The sequence below is a fragment of the Pseudophryne corroboree genome, chromosome 3 (assembly GCF_028390025.1).
Source record: "Pseudophryne corroboree isolate aPseCor3 chromosome 3, aPseCor3.hap2, whole genome shotgun sequence".
NCBI classification, from domain to species: domain Eukaryota; kingdom Metazoa; phylum Chordata; class Amphibia; order Anura; family Myobatrachidae; genus Pseudophryne; species Pseudophryne corroboree.
Genome location: NC_086446.1, coordinates 298400001 through 298422656, shown reverse-complemented (window position 1 = coordinate 298422656; position 22656 = coordinate 298400001).

Genomic DNA, 22656 nt, shown 5'->3' with positions numbered 1-22656 from the left:
GTGGATCCATGATTCTACTCCCACTCTCTCAATGGTAACATCTAGACTATTCTTTTTGTTTACCTTGGATTGGTTGGAGGCTTCCATCTATAAAGAAAAACTCACTCCAACTTTATTCCAATGTTGGGATAATTATATTCGGACACTTCCCATAACCACCAGACCAGCACTTGACAACTGCTTCCAATCTACTTCATGGTATTTACTCCACTCTATAGATAATCCTAACCTCTTAGGTCTTTGAATACCGCACCTTTCTACCCCCTCTTTTCACATTTTTTTTTTCTTTTTCTCTTTATTCTCCTGTATTACCGGGCTGATTGGGATACTGATCTTTTAGATTTGGGAATATCTCTATGGATGGATCGACGGCCTGTGACCTCTAGCGAGCATTGAATTCTTTCACTGTTTTAAATATTTTCGGTTTTATTTTACTTTATTTTATTTTGTTTTAGTTATTGTGTCTATATCTGGAGAATTGGATATAATATATCAATGTCAGCGGAAGACGTCTGTTCCACGTCTGTTTTCTTCTTGCCATTTTGCATTATGCTCTAAATTTTATTCTCCGCTATTACTTGTTACACACGCAATTTTTTCTATTAAAATGTTTAAATGTTTTATTTGAGGAAAATTTCGAAAAGGGTTTCTGATTTCTCCTTGTTCAGCTGTGAGATTGATTATTTGATTTCCTGCGGCCCTTTGGCAGGGTGGCAATATATCTGTACTGTAATATTTTACTGTCTCACTATTCACTGTACCAAATTGCTATTTATGCATTTTCTTCTTTGTACTGTGAGAAATTGGAATAAAAATATTTTGAAAAAAAGTATCTTGTTTCCACTGCCTTTTGCTGTGTTTTGATTGTCTCCTGTTTACATTACATCACATTTCTCCTATCTCCTTTTGAATTTTTCTCTTTCCCTCTCACTCTTCTTAGTGTTTCTCTGTGTTCCTTTCTTTTCTCTCACCTCTCTTTATTTGCATATGATCTATATCCATTCCATGCCCACTGGGTAAAGGTCCTACGTGTCACTTGCTGGGACACAGGAGTGTACCCCAAAGATACCTTGATGTTTTGGAACACAGTTTTTTTTTATTGCTGTAAGTATGGTATGCACAGTTTTGCATTGACCAATGTAGACTTTGGGGTGAATGCTTTTTATTCAGTTACTTCATGTGGTGTACGTGGATGAGATGTAAAGAAACTGTTATGTGCACTTTCTATGATGTTTAGGTGTGAGTTTGTTATGCTATTTTCCCTTACTTATTCGAAGGAATATGGGCTTGTCTATGCTATCACCACCCTTTTGACTTTTGAATCATCACCAAGGGTGTCTAGAATTTTATATACAAACATGTTATACCATGAGCTGTTGTTTTCCTTCTTTTGGTGCATACTGAATATGATTACAAACGCCTTCTAAGAAGAAGAGAAACAGTGGATTATAACATCTCTACTACTGTACAAGTATTTGTGTACTAAGGAGATTATTATTGGACTTCATCACATCCTGCCCTTAATCTGAACCCAAGGGTGGATCTACTGGCCAGTCCAATGTCTCTGAGGCCAATAAGGCTTTTTATCCAGCTGTTCTATCCGAGTTGTATAAATGGTTGGGTTTCTCAGTCAGATGAAGCTGGATTTTCATTGGAAGGCTTTAGTTCAGGTTTTCATATGACATGTTCAGGTTAGGTAAATGTGCAAATAGGAATCTGCATTTGGCCAAGGAGCTTTCCCATGTGGTTCGACAATAGGTTGCATTGGGGTGCAAGTGTGACATTTTCCTACCCCCTCATTGCTGGACTGGGGATTGTGCCCAATAAGGTCACAGGGAAGTATTGATTAATTGACACCTGTTTACCTGCTGAAGTTGCAGTTGTCTACTGATGTGGCTGGCTCGACTGGCTTCGGGGATGCACTTTCAAGGGAAATGGTGCACTTCCCCTTAGCTCTAGTTAAGGATTTTGCAGGGTTTCCGCACCAACCCGCTATTGTTATAATTCTTTCCTATAATTGTTGCAGTAGAAATATCGGCTGACCCACTGTCTAACTGAATTATTACTTTTTGTTGCAAAATTTGAGAGTGGTGCAAGCAATCAATAATTAGCTCTCCGAATCTGCAGTTGTTTAGGCACCTTGTTTTGAAATGCTTGTGGGCTAATATTGTTTTTCAATCCAGGTTCAGGATGAGGTGGCAGATATGTGGTCATGTTTTCAATTTAATAGATTTTGGGAATTGGTCCCGGAGGCCAATCCAATTAGGGTGATGTAGCCACCTTCTGTCTAGCAGATTGTTGAGCCAGAATAGTAAGGCTGGCACAGAGGTCCCTGACCCCATTTGCATTGCAAGTCAATTAGGTGACTTGGCATGACTGGAAGAGTGATCAGGTTAGGTATATGTCCATGGGTAAGTCTTTGGATAATGTTTGGCTGAGTTTGTTTGGGGTTATTATCAGCTGGTCTGGTCTAAGGTGGCCATGTCTTGTGCTCTTTCTGGAATATAATTTTTCTCTCAAGCTTCATGGAAGTTGTGACTCCACCAAGGGCCAAATGTAATGACGCCCATGATTGCCAGAGTTGCGAGATGCCGTCGATCCATCAAGTTTTTTTAAAAGTGGCAAATCACTTACAAGGCAAAACCATGCCTTGTAAGTGATTGCCCCTTTAAAAAAACATCTGAGATCTGTTGGCATCTTGCACCTCCGGCAATCTCTGGCATCATTACATCCGGCCCCAAGTCTTTCATGCTGTTCACAGCACTTAAGGGTTGGTCTAAAGAGACCCCCATGGTGGGAGATTCTCACTGGCAAGTTGATATTAATTTGTTGAAAAGATTAGTTGGGGTGTTTTCTTTAGTTGCTTCATCTTAGTTTGAATAGGTTTTGTTCCAGCTAGCATTTTCTTTAGCTTTTTATGATGCTGTTATGACTATTAAGCTTCTGTGTGTGCACATGCAGGAAGAACCTGAAATGAGGTCAGCTAAAGCCAGGTGAAAACTAAACAAGGTTTATTGCAGTGAGAGAACCAGTAAGATATCAGCATACAGAGAATGGATCCTTGATAAACATGGAACAGAATGCAGTATTCCCAGATAATAGTAATGGCTTGATATTTAACAGGGAGTATGATTATGCTTGAATTTAGATACAGTCCAGATTAATTGCAGAGGTGAAAATGAACATGAAGAAATCCAGGTTAAAACAAAGCAGAGGGAAAATAACATACCAAAATGAAGTAACCAGGCTGGGGTGGAAACAGACTGCAAATAATAATTCAGGAATGCAGATATTGCTCCAGCAGGGCAAGAAGTTTCATAACAAGGCATACTGTAGGTGAAACCAGGCTCCAGGAAATGTCTCAGAGATGCAGGTATGGCAGAAGCAGGACAGGATAACTGGAGAGAGCCTAGTCACAATCCACATGGAACCACAATGATCTGCACATGAATGCTGGCGAGCTGGAGCTAAATAGCAGCACAAGGTGTTGGCCACAACTGCTCACAATCAGGTAATCAACCTGCAGGGACAGAGTGTGCAACTGCCATTCAGACCTAAGGCAGCAAGTGAGACCCCTAGAGGCAGGAATGAGATAATGCAAGGCAACACAACCATTCCTAACATTATCCCCCCCTTAAACAGGCGGATACCAGACGCCTAAATGTTCACCTTCTCTTCTTTTTTCCTCTCCTCTTTTTGGGTTGCCTAGACCTATTTGAAGGTGTCACAAAGACACTACTTGGCAGTACAGGTCCATCAATTATAAGTCTAGGATCCTCCAGAAGCTCGCTCTCAGAATCAGAGCCACAACCCAATGGCAGTAGTGACCCCTTATTTTCTTGGATCGTATCAAGAGCGGATGGTAAATTTGAAGAAGCCAAACTTGCCAAGCAATCTGCGTGAACACCTAAAGATACGTGCCCACATCTCAAAAACTGAGGGTGCTGCCCACACTGCAAAGGCAGGTTCTCAGACAGGCACACTTTCACAGATTCATCCAGGAGAGCGAGGACAGTTGGTGGACTGAATCTTTCGGACACTGCCCTGAGGAAAGCGGGCAAATCTTGTAAAACTGGATCTTCCGCATCTATAAGACCATTTACCCACTTCAAGGCCCTCCCTCTGAACCTCATACATATGTTAGCAATGATATCAATAGTGGAAAAATCATCAAAACTCAGATAATACTTGAAGAGAGCTAAACACTGAGAGATATCTCCGTCAAAGTAAGGCAGTTCCTCAACGATTCGGCTTTCCAAATTAGATGTTACATCAGGGAGGATAGACAACCGTGACCTCTCAGACAAGATGGACTCTTCTTGCACCTTAGACAGGGAAGTCTCAGATGGCCCCGGCTGGGCAGACACCTCGGGCAAATCTTGGATATCGGGCATGGCAAGCACCTCTATCTGGTGCTGGACAGGCGGAGCCCCCTCCTGGGGCTGGACAGGCAGAGCCCACTCCTGGGGCTGGACAGGCAGAGCCCTCTCCTGGGGCTGTACAGGCAGAGCCCCCTCCTGGGGCTGGACAGGCCTTGGCACGACCTCTGGCAAGGCGGACACCTCTCGGACCTCTGGCAAGGCGGACACCTCTCGGACCTCTGGCAAGGCGGACACCCCTCGGACCTCTGGCAAGGCGGACACCTCTCGGACCTCTGGCAAGGCGGACACCTCTCGGACCTCTGGCAAGGCGGACATCTCATGGACCTCTGGCAAGGCGGACACCTCACGGACCTCTGGCAAGGCAGACACCTCACGGACCTCTGGCATGGCAGACTTGGATGACTGAGTGACCCTGAAAGACAAAATAACATTTGGACTGACCATTGACATGGCAGTCCTTATTTGCCCAATAGACGGAAAAACAGCGTCCTCATGCCGTGAGGCAAGGGCAACAGGGACCTCATGCCGTGAGGCAAGGGCAACAGGGACCTCATGCCATGAAGCAAGGGCAACAGGGACCTCATGCCATGAGGCAAGGGCAGCAGGGACCTCATGCCGTGAGGCAAGAGCAACAGGGACCTCATGCCGTGAGGCAAGGGCAACAGGGACCTCATGCCGTGAGGCAAGGGCAGTAGAGTCCTCATGCCCGAAGGCAAGGGCAGCAGGGACCTCATGCCCGAAGGCAAGGGCAGCAGGGACCTCATGCCTGAAGGCAAGGGCAGCAGGGACCTCATGCCCGAAGGCAAGGGCAGCAGGGACCTCATGCCCGAAGGCAAGGGCAGTAGAGTCCTCATGCCCAAAGGCAAGGGCAGTAGAGTCCTCATGCCCAAAGGCAAGGGCAGTAGAGTCCTCATGCCCAAAGGCAAGGGCAGTAGAGTCCTCATGCCCAAAGGCAAGGGCAGTAGAGTCCTCATGCCCAAAGGCAAGGGCAGTAGAGTCCTCATGCCCAAAGGCAAGGGCAGTAGAGTCCTCATGCCCAAAGGCAAGGGCAGTAGAGTCCTCATGCCCAAAGGCAAGGGAAGTAGAGTCCTCATGCCCAAAGGCAAGGGAAGTAGAGTGCTCATGCCCAAAGGCAAGGGCAGCAGAGTCCTCATGCCCAAAGGCAAGGGCAGCAGGGCCGGACACCCCTCCTGGGGTCGCTTGGCCGGACACCCCTCCTGGGGTCGCTTGGCCGGACACCCCTCCTGGGGTCGCTTGGCCGGACATTCCTCCTTTTGAAATTTGAGTGCCACAATGGAATAACTGAGCAGATTTAGGCACTTTGGCAGACTGAAGAAAGACCTTTTTGGGTTTGCGAGCAGGACATAATTGAATAAAATGTCCAGACCTGCCGCAATAAAAACAAAGTTTTTTATCCCTTCTGCGTCTTTTCTCTTCCTCAGAGAGGCTGGGTCGTGGAAAACTCCAGAACTTGCCTTTGCTTGGAATTGGAAAACAGCGGCCAGAATTGAGAGCACCAGACTCGTATTTTTCCCTTTTACCCTGCGTCTCCTTAAAGGGATCTGGTAAACTTATTGAAAATTCAGGCAGAGCAAACAGTATCTTGGAAGACAGGGTTTGTATATTCTCCAGTTTCTCTCGGAAATCCGCTAGCAAAGTAGAATCTATGGATGGCATCAACTGAAGAGGCAGGGAATTTTTTTGAAGTGAAGCCATTTTATAAAATTCAGCTATTACCTCCAACTCCTGCACATGTTTATTGGGCAGATCATTATGTTAAGACTACTAAGCTTCTGTGTGTGCACATGCAGGAAGAACCTGAAATTAGGTCAGCTGAAGCCAGGTGAAAATTAAACAAGGTTTATTGCAGTGAGAGAACCAGTAAGATATCAGCATACAGAGAATGGATCCTTGATAAACATGGAACAGAATGCAATATTCCCAGATAATAGTAATGGCTTGATATTTAACAGGGAGTATGATTATGCTTGAATTTAGATACAGTCCAGATTAATTGCAGAGGTGAAAATGAACATGAAGAAATCCAGGTTAAAACAAAGCAGAGGGAAAATAACATACCAAAATGAAGTAACCAGGCTGGGGTGGAAACAGACTGCAAATAATAATTCAGGAATGCAGATATTGCTCCAGCAGGGCAAGAAGTTTCATAACAAGGCATAGGTGAAGCCAGGCTCCAGGAAATGTCTCAGAGATGCAGGTATGGCAGAAGCAGGACAGGATAACTGGAGAGAGCCTAGTCACAATCCACATGGAACCACAATGATCTGCACATGAATGCTGGCGAGCTGGAGCTAAATAGCAGCACAAGGTGTTGGCCACAACTGCTCAAAATCAGGTAATCAACCTGCAGGGACAGAGTGTGCAACTGCCATTCAGACCTAAGGCAGCAAGTGAGACCCCTAGAGGCAGGAATGAGATAATGCAAGGCAACACAAACACACAGACATTCCTAACAGATGCCTTTAGTATCAGTGAGTTAGTGGTGGCTGTAAAGAAATCTGTGGGTACATGTTTATTGCAAAGGCATATTTGATTCAGGCTGGGTCCATCCTTTGTAGAAGTCCCCACTTGAAGATGGAGCAGATGGGGCAGAGATGTTGGGTTACTGTTAAGCCTCAGGTTTTTGCGCTTGGCTGTTTGCTATGTGGGGCAGTTATCAATGGTAATTGCATTCTGATTCTTCTCCTGTGTCCAAACATTTAAACATTGTTTTGGGCATTTGGGATTAGATTGAGTACAGTATGGTACTCCTTTCATATTGGTGCTCAGTGGATAGTGGGCTACCGCTATTTGCCATTGAAGCTATTGGTCGGGAGAAACTGTCAGCTTACAAATCTTAGATTAGCTATGTTAAGCTGTAGTTGTGTTTTCATTGTTTACAGTCCAGTTTCTGAATGGCTAACATTCAGAAAGTGGGAGTGTGAAGGGATATTTTACATTTTTCCTCCAATGGGGCCTTCATTACAATTGGCTTCTATAATGGTCCAGGGAAAGTTTTTTACATTTTCTCTTGGGGTCCTATTAACTCCTTCTTATTTTGGTCACTGTTTTGTCCACTGAGCAAGTGCGGCTGGCTCATTCACTTATTGGGCTAAGAGGCATGGTATTGCAAGAAAATTACCTTTGTTGTTAGGTAGTCATCACGTTCGGTGGTTTTGGGTCAGATGGTTGTATTGGTCTGTCCTGCTTTACTTTTTAATTTATAAAAAATAGCATTTAGTGCATCTGTGTTGGTTGGTGCTTTATCTCAGTGGCAATGATATTGCCTAGTTAAAGGGCATCAACTTGAACTTGAGAATGAAGGCTGAATTGTCTGCTGTTCATGATAAGTGGACAGGAGTGTGTATTCTTTGGTCCGAGATTATCTCTCAGGTTGTGTGGTGGGGTTCCAGGTACCCCAGCTTTCAAGTTTGTTTATATGTGCCATGAAAGTTACCGATTGATGCTCGTAGAAGGTTTAGGAGGTGCATAGATGTGGGCAATCCAAGCTCATACAGTATATACAGCGTCTCATTATGCTACATTATTTCATACAGTATATACAGTACAGACGCAAATAGTACAGCATATATGGTCCATTTACAGTACTTTAGAAATATGTGAGCGTCCAAGTCCCGTAGACAAAGCAATATAAAACCAGTAGTGTACACAGACGCAAATGGACGTGTTAGAAATACATTGTTGCCTATTGATGTTAGGAATATTGTATGTTAGCATCCTAATCCCGTAGCCATTATGACATAATCAAAACCAATGGATTTATTCATCTGTCGGCGGCGAAGTGTCCGAGTGGTGAAGTGTTCCGCTTCCTATACTTAGAGTCCCGGGTTCGATTCCTAAAGTACGAATGCATGTTAGTTTTTTCCAGACACTTTATAATTTTTTTTATTTTTCAATCATACTGTAGTATACTTTCACAATCAATACAAGTGTGCACACAAGTTTTACATAAACCAGGGCAAAGCTGCAGGAGCGTTTCTACTGTTAAGTTTCTATGCACTGTACGTTACACATACAATTCTGTAGCAGGGCAGACTCAATTGAAATGGCTACTGCCTGTGACTCCTTGCCCCATGGAGGCAATCGGCTATGGAGCAAGTAACAGCACAGATTTTGCAGGCTATGGGCCAATGCTGAAGGAGCGTCACAATCCCCTAGCTAAAATACACAGGGGTGATAGGGATAAGCAAGGTCTACGCGCACATAATGATACATCGGACTCGATCGCATAGCAAATAGACAAAATGGCTGTCGCCTGTGAACCCCCACCTCGTGGCATCGCTCGGATATGGAGCGAGCGACGGCATAAGTTTTGCAGGCTATGGGCCAATGCTGAAGAAGCATCACAATCCCCTAGCTAAAATACACAGAGACGATAGGGATAAGCGAGGTCTATGAGCACATAATGATACACCGGACTCGATCGCATAGCAAACAGATAAAATGACTGTCCCCCGTGAACCACCACCTCATGGCATCGCTCGGATATGGAGCGAGCGATGGCATAAGTTTTGCAGGCTATGGGCCAATGATGAAGGAGCGTCACAATCCCCTAGCTAAAATAACAATACACAGGGGCAATGAGGTCCCGTAGAATGACCATTTAATAAATACTGTATAATGTACAGTATACAGACACAAAACAAGGAGTTTAAGCAACAGTGTGGTCTATTGAAGTTAGGGATACAGTATAGTACAGTAAGTGAGCGGCCAAGTCCCCTAGCCATTAAGGCTTAATCTAAAATCAATGGCAAAGGATCACTGCTTACTGTACATTTAGACATGAGCTTGTGTACAGTATCTGTCATGAGGTGTTTTTTTCACTGACACTATTATTTTTTCTGTTGCAATATACAGAGCTGACCCTAGGCATAGGCAAACTAGTCAAATGGGGCACAATCAGATTCTGCTGATTAAAATGATATGCAGCATGCCTATATTTTGTGTGTGACTGCGGCTCTATGAAATTAAATATGAAAATTGAAATATGAAATGCATTACTAATGTGCGACATTATGTTTGTAAGGTGTACTACAGTATTTTGTGGTGTAACATAAAGAAAGGGCACTACTGTGTGGTCTAATGTGAATAAAGAGCAATATGGTGGGGTGTAATGTGAATAAGGGGCACTACTGTGAGGAGTAATGTGGTACTACCATGTGATGTAACGAGAATAAGAGACAATATTGCATGATATAATGTGAATAAAGTTGCAGCACTGTGTTGTGTAATTTCAACTGGGGGAATTATTGTGTTGCCATGCCCCTTCCCAGCAACAACATGCACTGTTTTGGGCTGGCACTGAATGTGCACACTGTTCCTATTTAAAATATAGGGGGTAGGAGCACCAAAATGGGTGAGGGGTGATGGTGCTGGAAAATGGTACAGGGTCAGAGGCGGAACTAGCATCTGTGCAAGGGGGCATCAGCCGTAATATACTGTACTGTTACTGTACTTTGCATTCAATAGAGATACTGTTTGAACACAGGTTTTACATGAATCAGGGCAATGCTGCAGGAGTGTCTCATTACGCTATCTAAAATATACCACGACTATGGGTGGGGATACAGTAAGTGAGTTCTGTCACCATAAGCTGTCTGCTGTGTATAGCAGATTTCCATCTGGGATGCATTTGTGTGTTTGTAATAAAAAAAACATTTTACTGTACATTTAGTGAATACAGTACTTCTCCCCCATAATGGCACATGATACTGTACATTTACCCCAGTGTACTGTACCATACGTACTGTATAATGGAATATTTATTGGAAAAGCATCAATATTAATGTAAAAAAAGTCTTTATTACAACATCCGATTTCATGTACTGTACTCTATTGTTCAGGACTTATAAAACTGTAAATAACTGTTCATACACATCAATAACAGTACTACTGTATAGTATAATGTATAATATTGTACATTAGCTTATGCAATATTCAGACAAAGGCAATTTTATAAACATTTTTAATAATGCATCAATTAAAATTTTACACAGAAAATACAGTACAGAACTACATATTTGTGGTTTGACCATTTCTTTCAACTATAACAGGTAATACTTTATACAGGTGATTTATATAATTATTACAATGTTCAGGTGTGAGTACTTCTAGACAACATTTCTGGATCCCATCCAACAGCTGCTGTTTTGTTGATGGCTTCGCAACAGTCCTAATGTATCTCTTCAATTGAGCCCACACTAATTCAATTGGATTCATGTCTGGTGATCTAAAAAAAAAAAAGCACATAATTTTTTTTGTAAATTAATGAAGTTAAAAAGAGAAAATAAAACATACGGTGTTGTACTGTTTATTAAACCAAAAAAATAACTTTACAGTACTAGAGTGCTATCCAAAATTTTACTTGTACAGTATTAAAAGAATACTCACTCTGGTGGTGTGCATTCCCAATTGCTACCTTTCTCTTCCATAAATTTGGCTGAGGCAGAGTGTTTAGGGTTATTGTCTTGGAATATCCTGTGATGAGATGGGTAATATTTATTTGCGAATGGCACCATACATCCCTCTACTATTTTTTATTGGAAGAATTGCTTATCCATGATCCCTACAGAAATAGAAAATGTTGTTCATTAATAAGCAACTCATTTTATTGTGCAGTTACATGTACTGTGCAGTACAGCATGTATTTTTACAGAACACAGGCACAGAATAAAGTATAGTACCTTCGAAAAATAATAGGGGACCAGCTCCTAATCATGATATGCCTCCCCATACATGGACTTTCAATGGATGCTTTGGGCGTGGTTTTAATGAGATATGGTGTCGTTTCCGGAATTACATTCTTGAGAACCACTCAAGAGCAACAGATGATTCATCTGTGAAAATGACATCATGAAATGTTTCACCATTCTCAATCCATCGCCGTGCCTGTTCAACTCTCTTTTCTTTATTCACATCTCTTATCATGGGAGATATCCTGTGAAGAGCCAAAAATAATTAATCAGATACAGTAATGAAAGAGACTACAGTATATACAGTAGACTGTATGTGCAGTATACTGTACTATATACCTACTGTATACATTAAACTGTATATACATTAAAGTATATACACAGTACTGTATATATATATATATATATATATATATATACATACACACAGTATATATAATCGTCACAATAGGTCGGCAATGCTTTATTGCTGTCTCTGAGTGCCTATCTCTTTTGGTATATATATATATATATATATATATATATATATATATATATATATACACTGCTCAAAAAATAAAGGGAACACTAAAATAACACATCCTAGATCTGAATGAATGAAATATTCTTATTAAATACTTTGTTCTTTACATAGTTGAATGTGCTGACAACAAAATCACACAAAAATTATCAATGGAAATCAAATTTATTAACCCATGGAGGTCTGGATTTGGAGTCACCCTCAAAAGTAAAGTGGAAAAACACACTACAGGCTGATCCAAGTTTGATGTAATGTCCTTAAAACAAGTCAAAATGAGGATCAGTAGTGTCTGTGACCTCCTCGTGCCTGTATGACCTCCCTACAATGCCTGAGCATGCTCCTGATGAGGTGGCGGATGGTCTCCTGAGGGATCTCCTCCCAGACCTGGACTAAAGCATCCGCCAACTCCTGGACAGTCTGTGGTGCAACGTGGCATTGGTGGATGGAGCGAGACATGATGTCCCAGATGTGCTCAATTGGATTCAGGTCTGGGGAACGGGCGAGCCAGTCCATAGCATCAATGCCTTTGTCTTGCAGGAACTGCTGACACATTCCAGCCACATGAGGTCTAGCATTGTCTTGCATTAGGAGGAACCCAGGGCCAACCGCACCAGCATATGGTCTCACAAGGGGTCTGAGGATCTCATCTCGGTACCTAATGGCAGTCAGGCTACCTCTGGCGAGCACATGGAGAACTGTGCGGCCCCCCAAAGAAATGCCACCCCACACCATTACTGACCCACTGCCAACCGGTCATGCTTGAGGATGTTGCAGGCAGCAGAACGTTCTCCTTGGCATCTCCAGACTCTGTCACGTCTGTCACATGTGCTCAGTGAGAACCTGCTTTCATATGTGAAGAGCACAGGGTGCCAGTTGCGAATTTGCCAATCTTGGTGTTCTCTGGCAAATGCCAAACATCCTGCACGGTGTTGGGCTGTAAGCACAACCCCCACCTGTGGGCGTCGGGCCCTCATGGAGTCTGTTTCTGATCGTTTGAGTAGACACATGCACATTTGTGGCTTGCTGGAGGTCATTTTGCAGGGCTCTGGCAGTGCTCCTCCTGTTCCTCCTTGCACAAAGGCGGAGGTAGCGGTCTTGCTGCTTGGTTGTTGCCCTCCTACGGCCTCCTCCAGATCTCCTGATGTACTGGCCTGTCTCCTGGTAGCGCCACCATGCTCTGGATACTACGCTGACAGATACAGCAATCCTTCTTGCCACAGCTCGCATTGATGTGCCATCCTGGATGAGCTGCACTACCTGAGCCACTTGTGTGGGTTGTAGCGAGGTTATACAGGCACGTGGAGGCCACACACACTACTGAGCCTCATTTTGACTTGTTTTAAGGACATTACATCAAAGTTGGATCAGCCTGTAGTGTGTTTTTCAACTTTACTTTTGAAGGTGACTCCAAATCCAGACCTCCATGGGTTAATAAATTTGATTTCCATTGATTATTTTTGTGTGATTTTGTTGTCAGCACATTCAACTATGTAAAGAACAAAGTATTTAATAAGAATATTTCATTCATTGAGATCTAGGATGTGGTATTTTAGTGTTCCCTTTATTTTTTTGAGCAGTGTATATATATATACATATACTGTATATATACAGTATAAAGTACACAGTCTATATAATGATTTACTTCATTGTTATATCACTTATCAAGGGATTATTAACAGTGAATAAGTGTGTATTTATGCTTTATACTGCTTTCAGTATTTTACCTTGTAGCACCAAAGGTCCATCCCATTTTCCGTTGCATCCTTCTAATGCTGGTGATCGATATGTCCAGGTCCTATTTGGAATGGAGAATTCATTTTATTTGCAAAGCAGTACGCTCATCACACACAAATCTCCCTTATAAAAAAATATAGATTGGCACTTTGGGAATAAAACCCGGGACTCTCAGCGTGGGAGGCAGGAGACTGCAATTACAGCTGCACGTTACACTGAATGATACTGTATGATACACTGCACAATACGCTGCAGGTACACTGCATGACACACTGCAATTACACCACACGATGCACTGCACAACACACTGCAATTACATCACACGATGCACTGCACGACACTGCATATGCACTGCACTATGTGATACACTGCACAATACACTGCGTGATACGATAAACTGCACATTACACTGCACAATACACTGCACATTTCCCTGCAAAATATGATACAATGCATGTACTGTACACTGCAGAAAACACTGCAATTACACTGCACACCACATACCTGTATACAGTACACTGCACAATGTGATTCACTATGCATTACACTGCAATTTCACTGCACAATACCATATACTGAATATACACTGCATGAAACACTGCAATTACACAGCACGATACACTGCATGATGTGATACACTGCATATACTGTACGCTGCATGATACACTGCACAATCATAGACCACGTGGATTGTATAGAACTGTATAAACAATTTAAAAAAAAAAGTTTTTTCTAAAACTCATGTCGACTTTTTGCCATGTCAACTTAACGGCCATGTCAACCTATATCTGGTGTCAACCAATTTCAAAAGCGACACCATCTAGGTCGACACAACTTAGGTTGACACAAATTGGTTGACACCAGATATAGATTGACATGGTCTGTCAACCTAGATGGTGTCGCTTTTGACATGGATAGTAAATGCAAAAATTTTTTGTAAAAGTGTAAAAAAAACAAAATTGACCTTTTGACCCTGGTTAATGTTTGGGCCTTGTTTAACCATTTGTTTACCACAGGTACAGTGCTGTATAGACCAAATACCTGCTGCTTCAGCAGCCCGTGTTATACTGGACATGTAACTACAGTAACTTAAAGTACAGCAATCTACAGTAATGTACTGTACTTACAATCCTGTATGGCCTACAGGTGCCTTGGGGTCCTCCGGACAAGGTCACTCCATCGCCTTTGGAGTGACCTTACCGTCCTTCTCCGGTTGTATTTCCGCTGGATCTCCCTACCTGCCCTCCGGTATGCACTTATCTTTTCTTCGTTGCTGGCGAGAGGTCTTTCCCGCCAGCAAATGAGGAGACGGAGCTCTCCTAATACATAGGGGCAATCCCTGACAGCAGCCATGACACCATCCTTAGCCGCAATGAGCGTCTCAGACGTCATGCGTCTCAGACGTCGTGTGTCTCAGACGTTGTGCGTTCCAGGCATTCCAGGTTGTTACGTCAGTTTCCCTTGGTTTTGATTATGCCTTTTCTTTGAACACGGTATTTTCCACTGTCTCGTCCTACTCCCATCCCACATTCCCCTTCCCCCCTCACATAGAGAACACAAAATCAAATAGAGAACTGCAGTCCCGTTGATACTGTGTAGATGTGTAAATGGTACAGTAGCAGTGATCCCTTCTCATTATGTACAACAGAGATTCTCACAACACAGATTCTCTAATGCCAATGATCTACAGTACTGTGTTGCTCAAACAGTTAGTAGCGCCAGAATACACTAATTTATATTTACCGGTACTTTATGTCTATGGCTGTTTATTACCGCTGTGTATTTGTATTTAGCGTAAAGAATCGTTCCTGCAGATTTACTCTGATTTATGTGAAACCTGTGTGCACCCTTCCATTGAATGTATTACAAAGAAAAAAAATATAGTGAATGTCACGGGAACACATTAAAAAAAAGGTTGGCACTTCCTTCCCATTGGTGTTGGTTTATGCCTTAGGGAACTCGGACGCTCATACTTGTATTTCAAAAGCATGGTATTTTCCACTACCTCCCCCTACCCCCATCGCCCTTTGCTCCTGGGAGCCTGCACAAGTCATGCAGTAGACAGGGAGGGAGTTCAGGTCAGGTACAATACACAATACACGCAGACGATCTACAGTACTGTGTTTCTCAGTTAGTTGCGTCAGAATACACTAATTTATACTCTTTACCGCTGTGTATTGGTATTTAGCATAAAGAATTGCTCCTGCAGATTTACTCTGATTTATGTGAAACCTGTGTGCACCTTTTCATTAAATGTATTACAAATTTTAAAAATAATAATAAAGTGAATGTCATGGGAACACATTAAGAAAAGGTTGGCACTTCCTTCCCATTGGTGTTGGTTTATGCCTTAGGGGACTCGGACAGTCATACTTGTATTTCAGAAGCATGGTATTTTCCACCGCCTCCTCCTACCCCCATCGCCCTTCCCACGTGGGAGCCTGCACAGGTCATGCAGTAGACAGGGAGGGAGTTCATGTCAGGTACAATACACAATACACGCCGACGATCTACAGTACTGTGTTGCTCAGTTAGTTGCGTCAGAATACACTAATTTATACTCATTACCGCTATGTATTTTATTTAGCGTAAAGAATCGCTACTGCAGATTAACTCTGATTTATGGTAAACCTGTGTGCACCCTTCCGTTGAATATATAACAGAGAAAAAAAAATAATAAAGTGAATGTCACGGGAAAACATAAAAAAAGCTTGGTACTTTAGGACTCGAACCCGGGACTCTCAGCGTGGGAGCCTTCATCGCTAGCCCACGGCGCTTCATGAGAGATTCACAAGTTCATGTGTAAAAGTACTGCAAAGAGCCACTCCTTCCCATTGGTGTTGGTTTATGCCTTAGGGGACTCGGACGCTAATACATGTATTTCAAAAGCACGGTATTTATGCACTGTACATACTTCCTTTCACACATTAGTTGCATCTGCATACATAATCTTTTATCTGCATACACAAGTGTTTTTACATGTTTGTTTGTGTCTGTATAAACTATTTATTTCTTTTTTTAACTCTCTCCGTCTGACCATTGGTCTATTAACATTACAGTCGTCACTGACCATTTGCCAGAGCTGTAGATCAATCCGCTGCTATTCGATCTAAAGTACTGGATTAGTGGAGCATTAGCCACCCAGTGGTGGAGATGAGTATTGCATGCTGAGTATCTAGTATCGCCTTAACGCGCCTGTCCGTGATTAAACTCAGCAACCTAAGCTATCGCCTAGGCATGACTAAACCTCCGTCTAGGCGCAGAAACAGTCAAGATAACGGAGGACCCATCTGTACCTATTGGATTCTGTGCAAAGCATTTCTCAGTGGCCCAGACTGGGTACATTCCACTGGAGAAGACTCATCCTACTAGCCATCTACACAAGAAATGCTGCATGAGATGAGAGAAGGAGGTTCGAGCCAGTGTGCTGAACTGCAGATGTGTCTTCTCCATTACTTGTTGCATTTGCTCCCGCAATGTGTATGTATCACAGGAGCACTATGACCCACTAGACTGCAATGCAAAGTGAATGGCAGCGGGAGCATGCATATACATGGCTCCCACTATGCTGGGATTCACATGAGGTGTTGCATATGCAATACAGCAACAAACTAAAAGGACACATCTGTAAGAGCTGCAGTGATGGTGCTGAAAGAAGTACCAGGCCCTGTTATTATCAGCAGCTGGGCTATTTTCCAAGGCTTGAACTCATGGATACCCACATGGCAGCATAACAGCTAGGAACCAGTGTCATCGACAACCTGTGTCCATAGGGCATGTCAATGTCCTATGGAAGGTAATGAAATCTCATATTATCTGAAGCAAAGTCAGAACAGTAGAGGTCACCTGACAAAAGAAAAAAGAGCTGTACCATTTGGCTGAAGGAAAGAAAGATATCCCAATGACAAAACTGGTGGCCAGAGAAATAGTGTAGAAGCGTGAAACTTGTCAATTGCTCAATTACCATAAGAAGTTGACTAATGATATGGTCTCCATCTACAGGGGAGAGTGTGTAGGACAGGTGTGGCAGATTGATTTCATTGACGTTATTCCCAATGGATGTGGAGGGGTTCAATACTGCTGCACTGAGGTGGACACCTATTCTGGGGTACTTGTTGCATAGCCCTCTGCCCATGTGGACCAGCAAGCTGAAATCAAAATGTTGAGAGACCTCCAGACACATTATGGCACATCATAAGAGTTCCAGTCAGATAATGGAACACACTTCAGTGGTAAGCAAGTCAAAGACTGCATGGCTGAGCGGGGAGTGTACTGGTTGTACTATATTCCATGTTATCAGCTGCTGGGTTGATTGCACATATGAATGAGCTCCTGAAAGACCAGGAAAAAATGCACACTTTGATGGGTTGAGATGAAGTCCTGAAGGAGGCTGTGTTTGTATAAAAGGGCAGTAGAAGGGAATATCTCACATCCCAGGGTAGAACTGACAGACGGGAAACTATAGACTCCCTGTTCATTATGCCAAAAACTGTGTACATAGCACAGGAAATTGAATACTCAGTACTTAGTGGGAAAGTCTGGGTCCTGCCTTCAGGGCCACAAACACAGAAATTGAAGGGAGAAATTGTTGCAGCAGGGTTGGGACAGACATGTTATTCTGCTGGTAATGCTAAACCTGTCTATTTTCTTTCTCAAAGACTGTACCCCAGAACCACACAGATTGCTCTCTACAAATTGCTGTCTTTCAGACCAGATAGGGACCTCTGGACATGCATTCTGATATCCTGTGTCATTGCAATAGAAGTAATCCTCACCATTTGGGTGGCTACAGCCAATGCTACACTTGAAGAGAGGGAAGACAAGGCCTACAATATTACCAAAGAGAGAGTTGCATGAACATTTGATAAACATGCCTTTGCCAAACAACATCATGAAGACATTTTGTTTAAATGGCTAAATCCAGAAAACTGGTTTAAATGCATTGGATATTGGCTTTCAGGCCTTTTTCACATGTTGGCTTATGGTTTGATGCTTTTAGTGCTATGTTATATTTGTTTTAAGGTAATGTTCATATATATTTTACATTGCTGTTGAAACCACAAGGCTTATGCCTATACAACGCAGAGGTTCCCATGAGAATACAGAACCATGTCGTGCACATCAACCATCCAGATGTAACTGCTTATCAGACTTCCATAAAAGTAAGGGTGGATTGTGATGGTATGACCCAAAATTGCATTTCATTCTTATACTTTCATTGGCTGCCTTAAGCTATATTAAGGCTGAAAAGTACTTCACTGTCTGCATAGCTAAAGGTCAACAGAGAAGTGCTACTGCACGTCTTAAATTGTGGTTAAAACTGCTGAAAATGTTTTTACCAAATATGTACATGTTGTCCTATAGCTCTGTTCTCTCTATTCTGGACTATTTAAGTCAAAGCACTACCTAGTTAGATCAGTCTCATGCTTGTCAGATCTGCAGCAGAGCCATCACACTTATAATCTGACAGTGGAAATGGGACTCCTGCAATCTATTGTTGTGACTGAATTTATAGCAAGGACACATACCAGAAGCAAAGTATTTTCATTGTTATGCTTTTTGCTGAATAAATTAGCATTTCTTTGTAGAACACTGTTTTGCTTGCTTTCTATAACCCGTGAATACAAAGAACTCAGTTCGACTTGGAACAAAAGGTCAATGTAGCTATTGTATAACTAATTTTGTTTCCAAGTCTGATGATATGGTGGTTGGAGGTTGCATTTATATAGCTCTCTTCTTCCTCACTGATGGGGTGCATTTATCTGCTTTAGGGCTTGCTGTTTTCTTTCGTTACTGTAAGTTCCAATGGTTTGTTAGGATGACAAGCTGTGGTTTTTACAATCTGGTGGTGGCAGGATGGCACTACAAACCGGCGGCCACGTGGGGTGTAAGAAGTCTTTGTGGCTAACTTACCCTTTGAAGTATAGCGATGCAGGAGGACTTTGGGCATTTGACTCTGCTGATGTACTCGTACTATGCCTTAGTAAGAGGTGGTGAGTCTTCACAGTGCAGCAATCATTTGACACGGGGGGGGGGGGGGGAGCGCATTAGTTGCTTAGTGTTTTGTAGCAAACTTCTTTGCCAACCATTTAAGTAAAAGCAGGGACATTATTTCAGTAAAAAATCTATGACCTTTAAATCAATGTATTTTGTGTCAGTGTGGTTATTTTAGAGTTAAGTTAGATACTGTATGTAGGTTGTAGTGTATATATTATTGGTTAGTTGCAAGAAGTTTATGGATGCTTTATTGGATAACTAGAACAAATTATCATCAGTGGCAAAATAACAGTTGACAATATCTGTGGTACATTTGGACTCTCACAGAAGTGTTGGTACAGTACTTTATACTTCTGCATTCACACATGTCCATCCAAAAGTATTTTTCAATAGAAATGTATAGCCTTTTATTGCCCATTTTTCATCTGGAGGATGCACAGTGGTACAAACTAAACAGTCTGTAGCAGACAGATATGCAGCAATATGACAATAGGATACAACAAATCTATTTTTTCCTCTTTTTAAAAAAATGACAGGAACTCATTTTTATTCAGCCAGCAATTGGCACACAATGAAACATGTCAATAATGTCTCTAGAATTGCAAATTGTTTGAGAACGGAAATAAAATAAAAATGTTTGTGATGCTAGTTTACAATATAATACTTTGCCAGAGACTTTAGCAAACATTATTGCTAAACACACTGATCTACAGTGCTACAGGTGTAGAATAAGACCAAAATTCTAAAAGAAGTTCTAACAATACACAGAGCTGCATATACTGAATTACCAGCAAAGAAACACATGCACTCCTCAAAGACTCAGGGGTTAATGTAATAAGTTGAGAGCTTAGCAAAGTGGCAAGATTCCATCATGTTCCGCAAGCTTTAGGTCGCAGTTTGTAAAATAATGCAATGACAGCCAAGCTAGCTAGAATCTCGCCACAAGCATTCTCGCAATGACACATTACGCCACTGAAGTGTTTATAATGTTAAAAATACAAATCACACATGTAATAGACAGCTACTTTAAAACTCACTGGAAACTCTCTAGTATCCAATTGATATATATACTATGGTAAAAGCAGTGCAATTATATTTGAGGGCAGGTATATATGTCCAAGGTTTCTGTCCTGTGACTTTAAAACTAGAGATGAGCGGGTTCGGTTCTCAGAGAACCTGACCCTACCGGACTTTGCCTTCCGAGCCCGGATCCGAGTCAGGCTCGGGTTTTCCCACCTGACTTGAAAACCCGGACGCGGCAAAACGTCATCATCCCGCTGTCGGATTCTCGCGGGATTTGGATTCCATATAAGGAGCCGTGCGTCATGGCCATTTTCACTCCAGTCTCGGAGGGTGTAGTGAGACGACGTGTCTCCGTCCTCCAGTGTCTGTGTGGGGGTGGGAAAGTGGGGTGGCAAGACGTATGCTGTGTTGTGCTGCTCAGTCCAGTCCAGTGTAGTCACTATGTATTGTTCTGCATCAGTCCAGGCAGTCACAGTGTTGGTGTTTTCTCCTGCCAGTGTAGCTGTATAAAGTGGTGCTGCGTTGTGCTGTTCAGTCCAGTGTAGTTAGTGTATTGTACTGCATCAGTCCAGCCAGTCACAGTGTTGGTGTTCTCAGCTGCCATATATTCAGTGTAGCTGTATAAAGTGTTGTTGTGTTGTGCTGCATCAGACCAGTGGTAGTGTCCTGTCTCATCAGTCATTCCAGTAACGATATACGCTGCTGCTATACAGTATGTCCACTGCTGCTGTATAATAATAATAACAACAACCACAAGTCTCTTACAGTATTGTTGTGTTGTGCTTAGTGATGTGCACCGGAAATTTTTCGGGTTTTGTGTTTTGGTTTTGGATTCGGTTCCGAGGCCATGTTTTGGATTCGGACGTGTTTTGCCAAAACCTTCCTGAAATTTTTTGGCGGATTCGGGTGTGTTTTGGATTCGGGTGTTTTTTTACAAAAACCAATAAAAACAGCTTAAATCATAGAATTTGGGGGTCATTTTGATCCCATAGTATTATTAACCTCAATAACCATAATTTGCACTCATTTTCAGTCTATTCTGAACACCTCACACCTCACAATATTATTTTTAGTCCTAAAATTTGCACCGAGGTCGCTGGATGGCTAAGCTAAGCGACCCAAGTGGCCGACACAAACACCTGGCCCATCTAGGAGTGGCACTGCAGTGTCAGACAGGATGGCACTTCAAAAAAATAGTCCCCAAACAGCACATGATGCAAAGAAAAAAAGAGGTGCACCAAGGTCGATGGATGGCTAAGCTAAGCGACACAAGTGGCCGACACAAACACCTGGCCCATCTAGGAGTGGCACTGCAGTGTCAGGCAGGATGGCACTTCAAAAAAATAGTCCCCAAACAGCACATGATGCAAAGAAAAATGAAAGAAAAAAGAGGTGCAAGATGGAATTGTCCTTGGGCCCTCCCACCCACCCTTATGTTGTATAAACAGGACATGCACACTTTAACAAACCCATCATTTCAGCGACAGGGTCTGCCACACGACTGTGACTGAAATGACTGGTTGGTTTGGGCCCCCACCAAAAAAGAAGCAATCAATCTGTGTACATCCCCCTCCTCACAGATTATTAATTCGTCCCCACTGGAATCCACCATCTCAGGTCCCTGTATACTTTCTGGAGGCAATTGCTGGTGAATGTCTCCACGGAGGAATTGATTATAATTCATTTTGATGAACATCATCTTCTCCACATTTTCTGGAAGTTACCTCGTACGCCGATTGCTGACAAGGTGAGCGGCTGCACTAAACACTCTTTCGGAGTACACACTGGAGGGGGGGCAACTTAGGTAAAATAAAGTCATTTTGTGCAAGGGCCTCCAAATTGCCTCTTTTTCCTGCCAGTATACGTACGGACTGTCTGATGTGCCTACTTGGATGCGGTCACTCATATAATCCTAGACCATTCTTTCAATGGTGACAGAATCATATGCAGTGACAGTAGACGACATGTCAGTAATCGTTGGCAGGTCCTTCAGTCCGGACCAGATGTCAGCACTCGCTCCAGACTGCCCTGCATCACCGCCAGCGGGTGGGCTCGGAATTCTTAGCCTTTTCCTTGCACCCCCAGTTGCGGGAGAATGTGAAGGAGGAGCTGTTGACGGGTCACGTTCCGCTTGACTTGACAATTTTCTCACCAGCAGGTCTTTGAACCTCTGCAGACTTGAGTCTGCCGGAAAGAGAGATACAACGTAGGTTTTAAATCTAGGATCGAGCACGGTGGCCAAAATGTAGTGCTCTGATTTCAACAGATTGACCACCCGTGAATCCTG